This window comes from Dermacentor andersoni, chromosome 11 (assembly GCF_023375885.2).
Source record: "Dermacentor andersoni chromosome 11, qqDerAnde1_hic_scaffold, whole genome shotgun sequence".
Classification (NCBI taxonomy): Eukaryota; Metazoa; Arthropoda; class Arachnida; order Ixodida; family Ixodidae; genus Dermacentor; species Dermacentor andersoni.
In genome coordinates, this window is record NC_092824.1 from 72,627,822 (window position 1) to 72,641,043 (window position 13,222).

The 13,222-nt window shown below is 47.1% G+C and overlaps 1 protein-coding gene across 1 annotated transcript in view; it reads right to left on the minus strand.

Moving 5' to 3' along the window:
* LOC126518290 (solute carrier family 2, facilitated glucose transporter member 8-like) overlaps positions 1-13,222 on the minus strand; it is a 74,713-nt gene that overhangs the window by 39,043 nt on the left and 22,448 nt on the right. The gene's annotated exons all lie outside the window — the stretch shown is intronic.

Here is a 13,222-nt window from a genome sequence, read left to right on the forward strand (position 1 = left end):
AAAGCCCTAAAAGAAAAAGAAACGTGTTTATGTCGATGTGGTTCGTGTAAACTACCGAGCAATGGATCCTCGAAGAAGTGGGCCCACATCATAGGTGTCGAAGCCCTAATTTATCGACCGCTCTTTGCCACAGCGTACACAAAGCATTTATCTTAGCGCATCAAATGCGCAGCGTCCTCTCTTTGGCCCTGGGACCATGAAGATGAGCATGTTCGAGGACACTCATTACCTGCTCCTCTAGTGCACCAGATAAGCTAGCTACAGATGGTGATTACAGCAAGGACATTAAAAACTTGATCCGAACGGATCTTTGTGACTCCCTTAAAGGGCAAGTCCGGCGATCTTTAGATGTGACCGAATGTCAATGAAATTCGCAGGGTGCGTTCCTCTGAAGGCTTCCGTCATGTCAACAAAAAAGCAGGTTTAAAAGCTGCAGAGACCTTTTACAAATGAATTTCATTTATTGCCCCAAACACCGTATCTTAGCTCGTCCTCAGTTACAGGCCACAATGTGTGTGACGTCAGGAGTGTTCCATGCAGAGCATTCCGGGATCATGCAGACGAGCATGTTCGAGGACACTCATTACCTGCTCCTCTAGTGCACCAGATAAGCTAGCTAGAGATGGTGATTACAGCAAGGACTTTAAAAACTTGATCCGAACGGATCTTTGTGACTCCCTTAAAGGGCAAGTCCGGCGATTTTTAGATGTGACCGAATGTCAATGAAATTCGCAGGGTGCGTTCCTCTGAAGACTTCCGTCATGTCAACGAAAAAGCAGGTTTAAAAGCTGCAGAGACCTTTTACAAATGAATTTCATTTATTGCCCCAAACACCGTATCTTAGCTCGTCCTCAGTTACAGGCCACAGTGTGTGTGACGTCAGGAGTGTTCCATGCAGAGCATGCCTGGATCATGCAGACGACAGCGACGAGAGCGTCGAGGAGTCAAAGATCGTGATATACAGTGCATGGCGTGACAAGTTGCTGCCGCGAGAAGTTGCCTTCTCTGTAGACGGGCAAGAGATGGGAGGCAAGTGTGTTGTGTTGTTGGCTGCACGAACTTCAGCCCTCGCCATCTGTACACACACTTTGAGTCGATGCTGATCGCGTTCAGCCGAGGTTAAGCCTATACGTCACAGTCGCGTAGTTCACACGCCTACTGTGGGCGAAGCTGAGCGTCTGACCTGAAGCTAATTAAGTCATTAGGATGAAGGAAACTCATTCTGCAGTTCAGTTTTTACCATACGGATATGAAATAAACCATTCCTCACTTTGGTACAATTAGACACACACAAAAAGCGAGAAACGATGACACGGAGCAGTCTCGACATCGACCGGTACGTTGCCGTTTTCGACGAAACCTGCCAGCCGCCCTCACCGGCGCTCCCCTAAACTAAATGCGACTACGAGCCTGGTGTATTTCTACGTATTGTCATGCAGACTCGCTGTTTAGCTGCCGAGGTACAATGTTTGCCTCATATCCCAAATGGGCAGCAAGCGTGGGCCAGCTCCTATGATATAGCAGCGTAAACAGCGGCCTCGTTCAGCTGCCGACGTTATCAATACTAGCATCAGCGTTTTCGCGACGAACCAACGCTTTCTCTAAATGAACGATTATACGCGCAATGTCCTTATCTGTGTCTACTTTATGGAACATATTTTGTGCATGAAAAGAATACGAAGAATGATATGTACGCAGCATAACAATGCTCATGTAATGCGGTCTCCCGCTTGATATTGTCGAAGGTGTGTCCTCGTTCCTATCAACGCGATTCAGAATGATGCAACGTGCTTACATGCAAGAAATCTGCCTGTTTTGATATGTTCTTACAGTAACTGATGTCACCGATGAGCGGATAGCCTTTGATATGAAACGAACGAGGAGTGGTTGCTGTAGCTGCCGATGTAAACAAGTGTACCGGTCGGTGCTTTTGACTGTCAGCGGTGTTCTTGCGGGAAACAATTGCGGAAACTCGTGCTCTACATCGTACATTGAGCATGCCAAGCGCTTCCCTTAGACGGGGTAAAACACCTAAAATAGCAAGCAGCCCGTATAAAATCAGTGATTGGTGTTACTCTTGGTCTTCATGTTGCAGCAGGATATGTAGCGCACGAGCGCTGGCTCTCGTGGTGGTGGGTCGAATGCGAACGGCGATTCCTGGCTATTCATCCGAATCATAACTGTTATTATTTGACAGATCCGAAGAGCTGGTGTAGCTGAGCGTCTAGTCTTAGCTGGTTTCGTTGGCTCAGCGGGCGAGGCTGGCATGCCTTGCGTGCCTTCCCCACTTGGGACACTCTTGACACCACACGAAGAAATTCGCTCGGGTGCTTAGCAGGTTTCGGTTTTGTTTTTGCGCTTCTTTGTTTATATAAGATTATTCTCGAATTACTGAACAATTTTACTACCAGGCGCGTGACATCATCATCATTTTACTATCAGGCGCGTGACGATCTCTGGAACCTAAACATACCATTACCTATACACAGTGAAAAATATCCGTAGTTGCCCTTTAAATGTTGATTTCACGGCCATTGAAAGCAGCACAACGGTAAACATTGAACGAGCTTTGACAATTTTATGAGAACACATGCGTGCACGGCTACGTTTTAAGCATGAAAGGCTTGTAGCTCCCGTTTTCGGCGACCTTCAACCAAAAGCCAGAGCCGTTACGCGGGAACTTGGATGAAAACATCCGGACAAGCTGCGAGAGCAGAACGAGATTCCCCCATTCTTCGTACAGGGCCGGATTGCATACGCTAGTTGCTCCCATACAAGTAAACAAAATATTGCTTCCGAGTTCTTCCTAATTGTTTGTTCATAACATCGCTCAAGCTGTAACTTCTAGCACGATGAAGTTTTATTCGTATTTTGCAATACGCGACGTTCAAAAAGGCAGATGCAGCATACCATACATTTCAATTTTGGGAAATGTAATTTGCTGCTCCGCTACAGCGCTCGCCGTGCAGCTGTGTGGCATGGCGCCGGAAGTGTCTGATGCGCTACTCTGCGTTCAAGGAGGAATTAAAAAGTTAGGTAAGAGCATTACACCCCGCAGCCGGCCTTCGCAAGCGAACGCTCCGTCAAGCCAGCCCTTTGCTCAGTGACGGTCCACAATCGAAACAAGCGAAGAAAGACCGTCTTTTCTGCGTTAGGCCGCATTCCCCCACATTTTGCGCCAATCAATAATGCCAGCTAGGGAAGTATTTAAATCAATTTGATCATTTGTTGAAGTGATTTCTCTAAAAAGCACACAGTCGTCCACAAACAAACCAATTTGCACATTCCAGTGTGCAAATTGGCTTGTTTGCGGACAGGGTAATTTTCTTTACCGCCGCTTGGAGACACTCGGATGATTTTTCCATTCTGCCTAATAGGGTAATTAGTGTTAACTGATGAGCTCAATTATGACATTTAGATGAAAAGTTTCAACGTGAAAATTGTAGAGCAACACAAAAAACTCCCGATACAGCTTTGTTGCTCAATACGTGCTTCATAAAAAGCGTTTTTTTCCTACTGTGAAATAAGCCTGGGAATACACGCGAAATTGCCGCTCGACTGGCTGTTCGAGGCACTGAGGCACGAGGGTCAAGTTGTTAGGCTTTACAAGCAAATAAAGAAAAAGAAATGTTGGAAGACGGTTCCACCTCTAGTTGAAGTTGATTAAAGACACTCTTAGCGAGGGAGTTGGAGTGAGAGAGTGGCGGAGGAGGAGGAGGAAAAAACTATATTTAATGCCAACAGTAAGGCCCAGTTGCGGAGTCGCTGTGCGGCGCACTTGATCGTGTCACTCCTCACTTGAGGGGAGTGGGAGGAGCGTGCGACAGCAATACTTTATGCACTATCTTCCGCATCGGCGCAGATTTAGAGACTGCACAAGCTTTGCGATAGGCCCACATTTGGACGCACGATTACCTGTTGATTATCGTAAATAAAATGCGGGGTTTGTACCATGTCAAAACTATACGATCAGATTATGAGGTGCACCGTTACGGAGGAAAAGCGTCCGTTGCCTAACGGTTACAGTATCAGGCCTCATGACAGATGCCCTCTGTTCGAATCAGGCCGTTGAGCAGTTTCCTTTATCAAATTTAAAGGAATCACAATTTCACCTTCGGGGTGAAGCAACGACTGCCATAGCCAGATGTTAGAATACTACACGATGTAAGGCTCGTAATTTTATAAGGAGCACAGAAGGCAGTAAACGTAAGCTCACTAAGTAAACACGCGTGGCGTGACGTGCCCAGACGCACGTGACCAGAAAGGACGCAATGACCGCGAGTAGCATCAGCTAGAACTGCACAGGCTCTTGTCGAGGTTGTCGCCTTGCGTCGCGTTCGCATCCCTGCACTGCGGCATGCTCGCAGCTGGCACAATGTTCGTTCACCTCGCACTTTTGAACTGCAGGGCTACAGCGTGCGGCGCACCTGCAGCAGAACGCCACTCCTGCGTCTGAACCCCGCGGTGGTCTTGGCGCGTACGCCGGCCCTCCTTGCCTTAGAGCGACACAGCGCTTCACAGGAAGGTTACCGACGATTGCCACGCTCATCTATGTTGGCTGGATGCGAGGGAATGCGGCGCTTCGCTGCACAAAGCCCGCACCCACAGGTACGCACCAAGGTGTGGGGAAAACGACGGCATCATGTAGCAGAGTCTGCATAGCTGCGTTACAATTGGTTCAATTGAGCAAAGCTGTCCAACCTGGGGCCTTTGAATACGGCTGCTTCTGTTCGCCAGTCGGTGCGATTTGAACAAGAAACACGCATAGACATATGTCGCCTCGTGGCGTTTGAATTCCGACTCAAGAGAAAGCGCACAGTTATTGTGAGAAAAGTCGTTCGGAAAACGTTATAAAATTAAAGGAATTGCAGCGGGTCTTCTCTTGCACTAGCACACTTGCACCATGCCCACTCCCCAGTACCTTCAGTACAATCACTCCCCACCGAAAGAGTAGCCAACCTGGCGACTTAAGGACAGGAGAACACAGGGGGGTCATGGCACTGCTTGAGCCGGGAGACGTGGACAATTTCCTGGCCCCGACGACGCTGGTCGGAAGGCGGTTCGAGTGGCTCGATGAGGTAGTTGACCGCGGATGTTTGTTTCAGTACCCGATAAGGACCGTGGTACTTGGAGAGCAGCTTGGAGGAAAGGCCTGGAGGAGTAGAGGGCACCCACTACCAGACCAGCGAGCCAGGGTCAAAGCACGGAGCCGTAGTGGATGAATCGTGGCGAAGCTTTTGGCGCCACTGGTCCTGGGATGTGAACGAACGAGCGAGCTGGCGACATTCTTCGGCGTAAGCAGCCGCTCTAGAAACAGTCGTTCACTCCGAAGCATCTTGCCGGTAAGGTAGAATCGTGTCCATAGTGCATGAAGGTTCGCGTCCGTAAAGGAGAAAGAAAGGGGAGAACCCAGTGGTGCTTTGCGTGGCGGTATTGTAAGCGTAGGTGACGAAAGGTAGAATGCGATCCCAATTCGAGTGGTCAGATGAAGCATACATGGCCATCTTGTCAGCTTCGTCCATAGATGAGTTGACGCGCTTGCATAGCGAGAGCACGTCTTCAATATAACTAGTGAAGGTCTCCTCCTGGCGTTGAACTCGACCACGCAAGCGCTGCTCAGGGCGAAGCCGGCGAACGGCGGGACGGCCGAAGACCTCTGCCAAAGTTGCCGTGAAAGCCGACCAGGTGGTAAAATCGGCTTCATGATTTCGGAACCATAGGTTTGCCACGTCAGTCAAGTAAAAGATGACATTTGTGAGCTTGGCGCGGTCGTCCCACTTATTATAGGCGCTTACACGGTCATATTCGGCGAGGCAGTCTTCCACGTCGTGGTCGTCTGTGCTGCTAAATATAGCCGGATCGCGCTGCCGGATGACGCCAGAACAGACGATGGCGGGAGGCACGGGAGCAGCAGCCTGGGACGGTCCCGGTTCATCCATTGCAACAGCTGGTGGTAGCGTTCGGCTGCGGAGTTCCAGGATGTCGAAGAGAAACCCAGCACCTCCACCAAATGCAACGGGGGTGTTCGCCTAGCAGAAGGGTAACTAGGTATAGGTTGTAGCGCTAGGCGTAAACAGGTCGGCGCTATATCGTAACGGGGAAGCAAGCACTTCTCGTCGTCTTCTCTTGCACCAGCACACCAGCACCATGCCCACTGCCCAGTACCTTCAGTACAGAATGATTATTTTCTTTTTTTGTGTGTGTAAATATCGACGACAGCGAAGGATCGCATGGAGTGTTCAGATAACTGATATTGCAAGGAATCGCGCCAGGGGCCTCAACGCGCTGGCTTGCACGTGGTAAATGCTTAAGCATGTTTTATTCCGTTTGCTTGTTTGGTTAATTCGCTATGAAAGACTGTCTTTAAAATAGAGTGGTCTAATGGTTAGAGCACCCGGCTGCTATGATCGACAGGGTAGTTGCGATTCCAACGTCGCTCACTCATGATTTTTCCTTCATGTTAAGCAAGAAAATGCGTCAAATTACAAAATTATGACTCCTGCTCAAATTTGGTTGTTAACCACATGCCAGCCTTCGCCACTCGAAAATGGCCTCATAGCTTCGCTGTAAAATAAACAAATTGCTCAGCTGCAAAAAGAAATTATCGCGAAACCCATCTCACTATGACTGTCGATTAGCATTATTTAATGCGATTAGCATTCAAGCGATGTAGAGACTCACCGTATTGCTGAATTCGTCTTCCTTTGGAATCTGCAGTGGTCATTGTGAGGTTTCTATTGTTTCGACTGTATGTAACATACACTGTATCCGGGATCAGCTCACTCTGCTAAGACACTGTGCTCGGCAGGGTCGGTCACAACCAAGACGGAAATGACAAAGAAGCAATAACGCGAATGGGACGGCATAGTCGGTATGACGACAACTGGATGACGATTCTGAACGGATGATAATGTCATAACGATGACAGTGAGACGACGACGGCATGAGGTCAATGGAATGACGAAAATGGCTTGAAAACGACAATGGCCTGCGAATGAGATTATGGCGAGAATTAGATAATGAAGTTGGAATGACAACCATCGAATGACCCCGACGGCACCACAATGACAGTAGGACAACAAGTACCCGACTACCATGAGGACAAGATGACGATGACGGCGGGACAGCAGTGGCATACTTAAAATTGTATACATGTTTACAATGGATTGACTAAGAATAAATGGCGTCGATGGGGAGAACAAGGCTGTGTGGCTAGGATGACATGACGACAATACGACTAAGATATGTGACATGGCGAGAAACAGATGACGAAGTTAGAATGATGACGTTAAGAGGAAGCTTTCGCTCGGGCGCCCCTGTCTAAATTCACGTAAAAGCAGAATTCGTTTTTCTCGGCAACCACTGCACCAAATTTGACGAGTTTTGCTGCAGTTAAAAGAAAAACTTAAAATATAGTGACTATTGGTTTCAAATTTTTTAGTTAGGTCGTCAATTTTTTCTTAAAAATTGACAAAAATCGAAAATTTTCAAAAAACGATGCTATCAAGTTGACAACTCCGTAACTCATCAACCAAAATTGATATCGAAATTCTGTGAACTTCATCTAATAGTACATCTAAAGCGGACAAAATTGACATGTCATACATGAATATAAAAAAAAATTAGTGATACGAAAATACAGCTTTCGCAGAACCTTAGTCAACAACGTAATAAATTCACGTAAGATATAAAATGGCACATCGAATTTGTCCGCTTTGAATGATCTAATGAATGCCGTTTACAGAACCGCGATATCTGTTCTTGATACAGAGCTATGTATTTGTAAACTCTGTGCTTCTATTTTTTTCAAACCGCCGAATATTTGCGAATTTTTTAAACAAAATTCAATCTTTAAATCGAAATTCCGCTTCCAACGGTCACTATAATTTAATTTTCTCTGTGAAATGCAACAAATTTCAATAAAATCGATACAGGGGTTATCTCAGATCAGTATATGTAGAGGGCAAGATAGAACTGGACCTTCTCGAGGAGCGATGGCTAAGCGCTCTGACTATCTCGGAACTACACGACCAACTATGGGCTATGCAGCGGGCCCGGGCAGCGGCGGAAAGGCTATGCCTCACCGCACATAATGCCCAGGTGGCCTGAGCCCGGGCTGGCAACCTCGCAGGTCCTTTTCCAATTAAATATTTTTCTGTCCGTCCGTCCGTCCGCTTGTGCATATTACATGTATTTGAATTTTCCGTGTCGGAGTTGGCCCCGAGCTAAAGCTTCCTCTTAAGTCCATCAGATAACACCACGAGCTTAGTGGCCCCAAACTGTAGAAAACTTAGGTCACTGGGTGGGAAAACTGTTAGAGACCGGCACGGACACAGATAGATACCGGAAGGTGCTTGAATTACCTTGAGACGGCTAAATGCAATAAAAACAATATGACAGCCCGTCGGCCTCATGATGGTGTTCCATTTACTTTTACTTCGTTCTTGTCATGGGGATCATTATCTGCGCAATATTATTCTGTGGTAACTCGATAAGTCAGTCGGTTAACATATTTAATGACTACCTCGAGACTACCTTTTTAACGACTACCTCTTTTAAGACACCCATTGCTAACACGGAATATGGCATAGGCACTAGGAATAGCAGGAAAGAGTTATTAGTAGAGTTGGCAGAACAGAATAATATGCGGACAATGAATACCTTCTTCCGCAAGCGGGATAGCCGAAAGTGGACGTGGAGGAGCCCGAACGGCGAGACTAGAAATGAAATAAACTTCATACTCTGCGCTAACCCTGGCACAATACAAGATGTGGACGTGCTCAGCAAGGCGCGCTGCAGTGACCATAGGATGGTAAGAACTCGAATTAGCCTAGACCTGAGGAGGGAACGGAAGCAACTGGCACATAAGAAGTCGATCAATGAGTTAGCGGTAAGAGTGAAAATAGAGGAATTCCAGATCAAGCTACTGAACAGGTATTCGGCTTTAACTCAGGAAGAGGACCTTAGTGTTGAAGCAATGAACGACAATCTTGTGGGCATCATTAAGGAGTGTGCAATAGAAGTCGGTGGTAACTCCGTTAGACAGGATACCAGTAAGCTATCGCAGGAGACGAAAGATCTCATCAAGAAACGCCAATGTATGAAAGCCTCTAACCCTACAGCTAGAATAGAACTGGCAGAACTTTCGAAGTTAATCAACAAGCGTAAGACGGCTGACATAAGGAAGTATAATATGGATAGAACTGAACATGCTCTCAGGAACGGAGGAAGCCTAAAAGCAGTGAAGAAGAAACTAGGAATTGGCAAGAATCAGATGTATGATTACGCCCTGCAGTGGGCGTAATCAGGCTGATGATGATGATGATGATGATGAGATGTATGCGTTAAGAGACAAAGCCGGCAATATCATTACTAATATGGATGAGATCGTTCAAGTGGCTGAGGAGTTCTATAGAGATTTATACAGCACCAGTGGCACCCACGACGATAATCGAAGAGAGAACAATATAGAGGAACTTGATATCCCACAAGTAACGCCGGAAGAAGTAAAGAACGCCTTGGGAGCTATGCAAAGGGGGAAGGCAGCTGGGGAGGATCAGGTAACAGCAGATTTGTTGAAGGATGGTGGGCAGATTGTTCTAGAGAAACTGGCCACCCTGTATACGCAATGCCTCATTACTTCAAACCTACCGGAATCTTGGAAAAACGCTAACATAATCCTAATCCATAAGAAAGGGGACGTCAAAGACTTGAAAAATCATAGACCGATCATCTTACTGTCCGTTGCTACAAAGTATTTACTAAGGTAATTGCAAATAGAATCAGAAACACCTTAGACTTCCGTAAACCAAAGGACCAGGCAGGATTCCGTAAAAGCTACTCAACAATAGACCATATTCACACTATAAATCAGGTGATAGACAAATGTGCGTAATATATTCAACCCTTATTTATATAAAACTTTAATTGATTACGAAAAAGCGTTTGATTCATTTGAAACTTCAGCAGTCATGGAGGCATTACAGAATCAGGGTGTCGACGAGCCATATGTAAAAATACTGAAAGATATCTATAGCGGCTCCACAGCCACCGTAGTCCTCCATAAAGAAAACAACAAAATCCCAATAAAGAAAGGCGTCAGGCAGGGAGATACGATCTCTCCAATGCTATTCACAGCGTGTTTACAGGAGGTATTCAGAGACTTGGATTGGGATGAATTGGGGATAAGAGTTAATGGAGAATACCTTCGTAACTTGCGATTCGCTGATGATACTGCCTTGCTTAGTAACTCAGGGGACCAACTGCAATGCATGCTCACTGACCTGGAGAGGCAAAGCCGAAGGGTGGGTCTCAAAATTAATCTGCAGAAAATTGAAGCAATGTTTAACAGTCTCGGAAGACAACAGCAGTTTACGATAGATAGTAAAGCACTGGAAGTGGTAAGGGAATACATATACTTAGGACAGGTAGTGACTGCGGATCCGGATCATGAGACTGAAACAATCAGAAAAATAAGAATGGGCTGGGGTGCGTTTGGCAGGCATTCTCAGATTATGAATAGCAGGTTGCCATTATCCTTCAAGAGAAACAGCTGTGTCTTACCAGTACTCACGTACGGGGCAGAAACCCGGAGGCTTAAGAAAAGGGTTCTACTTAAATTGAGGACGACGCGATGAGCTATGGAAAGAAGAATGATGGGTGTAACGTTAAGGGATAAGAAAAGAGCAGATTGGGTGAGGGAACAAACGCGAGTTAATGACATCTTAGTTGAAATCAAGAAAAAGAAATGGGCATGGGCTGGACATGTAATGAGGAGGGAAGATAATCGATGGTCATTAAGGGCTACGGGCAGGATTCCAAGGGAAGGGAAGCGTAGCAGGGGGCGGCAGAAAATTAGGTGGGCGGATGAGATTAAGAAGTGTGCAGGGACAGCATGGCCACAATTAGTACATGACCGGGGTAGTTGGAAAAGTATGGGAGAGGCCTTTGCCCTGCAGTGGGCGTAATCAGGCTGATGATGATGATGAGGATGATGATGCTAACATGTCTGTAGAAAAAAAATTATGTCCATCCAAGCTTCTATTATACGCTGCGTATAATGGAGGCTTAATGGAGGTATAATGGAGGCTATAATGGAGGCTGCGTCTTTCCGATGACGATTGAAAACGCTCACACGTGGAGGTCTAACTACAACTGTGAAGCGTGAAAACGCCCTTATTTCGCATTTCACTGCAGGTCACACAAATGTGAAAGCCCTGTGGCAACAATGAAACGTAGCAGTTTAGTTGGAACAGATGAAACCCGGAAAACATGCTACATAGTGCCGCTGCCAGGAAATGCTTGTTTTCCACAAGTCCCACAACCTGCTCTGGCTTACACGGCTTTGCGTTCCACGTGCGAACAAATCACGCGCTTTTCTCTTCACCAGCGTACTGCAGCTCATGCAAAGGGCAGATTGTTCCTTCATGCCTTGTGTTTGACTTCGGGAATTCCAGTCTATAGGGACGTTTTGTAGGCGAACTTTTACCAGAGTAGCTGTCTTCCCAAATAGGGCAAACCCCCCAGGACAACACTAATACAACAAATAAGCTTGCACACCTCTAACGGGGAGGGGAATCCGCCGTGGTTTCTTAGTGACTTTGGTGTTGCGCTGCTAAGCACGAGGTCGTCGGATCAAACCCCGGCCCAGGTGGCCGCATTTTGATGTAGGCGATATGCAAAAACTTGCATATGTACTTATATGTGTACTTGTATTTCGGGGCACGCTAGAGAACCCCAGATGGTCAAAATTAATCTGGAGTCCCCAACTACGGCGTGCCTCATAATGAGATCGCGACTTCGGCACGTAAAATCCCATAACATACACTTAGTTTAGCCTTAATTTAACGCGGAGCGTTCCGCGCACCCCACACCGGGGACCACCAAGACCCGCCGCCAATAAACACCTTAGGCATCAAAATCATGCTTGCAGAAGCCACCGCTCGCTGCTCCAGCAACGTTCGAACGAGAGGCAGTGAACTGCTTAGTTCTTTTTTAACCTAAAATGCGGGAAAGGAGAGGTAAGACACCCTCTGCGGTTAGCTTCAAGAACTGCGTCGAAGACTTGAATAGGGGAGGAGAATGAGCGCGAACTTCATCCGCCAAGGAATGTGCAGAAGGAGTGTGCGTATTTACGATCGTTTGCCATGCGCACATTTCTGTGAAGGGAGCACAAGCAGCTCTACCGCATGCGCTGTACAGCCGGTTACCGGAATGACAGGGAAGCGATAGTCAGCAATGACTGCTAGGTTACCGCCATCCACCTGCGGAAACAGCACAGCGGTAGCTGCCACCGCTGGTGTAGAATGTCACGGAATCTGGAAATTCTATAAGCACGCGAGTCGGCGCTGCGCCCTCACCACGCATGCCGGACTTACATTCCCGAGCGTCTTCTCTTTCCATAATAGCGAAGTCAAATGTCGAACAGCAGGCGGGGCACCCCGAGTTTGCTTTCTGCGCCGCAAATCAAACTGCAGGGAAGTCGCTCGTTCGGCCACTTGCTACATGTTTGTCGATGCGTACGGAAAATCATTTTGTTCTGCGCTGTAAGTAGTCAGTGTTTTTACTGAAATCAAACGAAATACATGGAATGAATCAATAAATCATTGAATACAGAGTTTGCAAATACAAAAGTGCGGCGGCGCGCACGGTACCCAGTGGAAGCCACGCAGTATCCACAGTAACACTAGCGATATGAGTTCGTATCAGTGCGCGCAGCCATAAATGACCCACCAGGGGCGCTATTCTGGACATTCCGCCATTTTCTTCGGTGCGTGACGTAGGCGCGACGCAAACAAAATGGCGTTGGTGGCCAAGTTTTGTTTACGTAACGTGACGCCAACTTGACGTTTCGCCTAAGAAACTGAAATGAAGGCACTGAATGTAGCGTTATCAGTAAAGCAAAACAGTTTTCCTCCGCAGTAAAAATAAAGCAGCTATCTCAAAGCGTATGATTATTCCGTCGAAAACGCTTCTCGCTTCCGTCGTCTGCTGCGTACAAGCCATCACCTGCTTCAATAGCTGGGATGCATGTCCCCGGAAAAGGGACTGAGTCATCGCACGTTGGCGCCAACGCGCTTGTTTTCTTGCTTGAGACAACATACGCGACCTACCAGTGGTGATGCGCGCACGTTCTAGGCCCCGTTATCGCTATCTCGTGAAACCTAAGTGACTCAGCCCGACTCGGCTGGCTGAGAAACGGCCGAATATCACCGATAGCGTT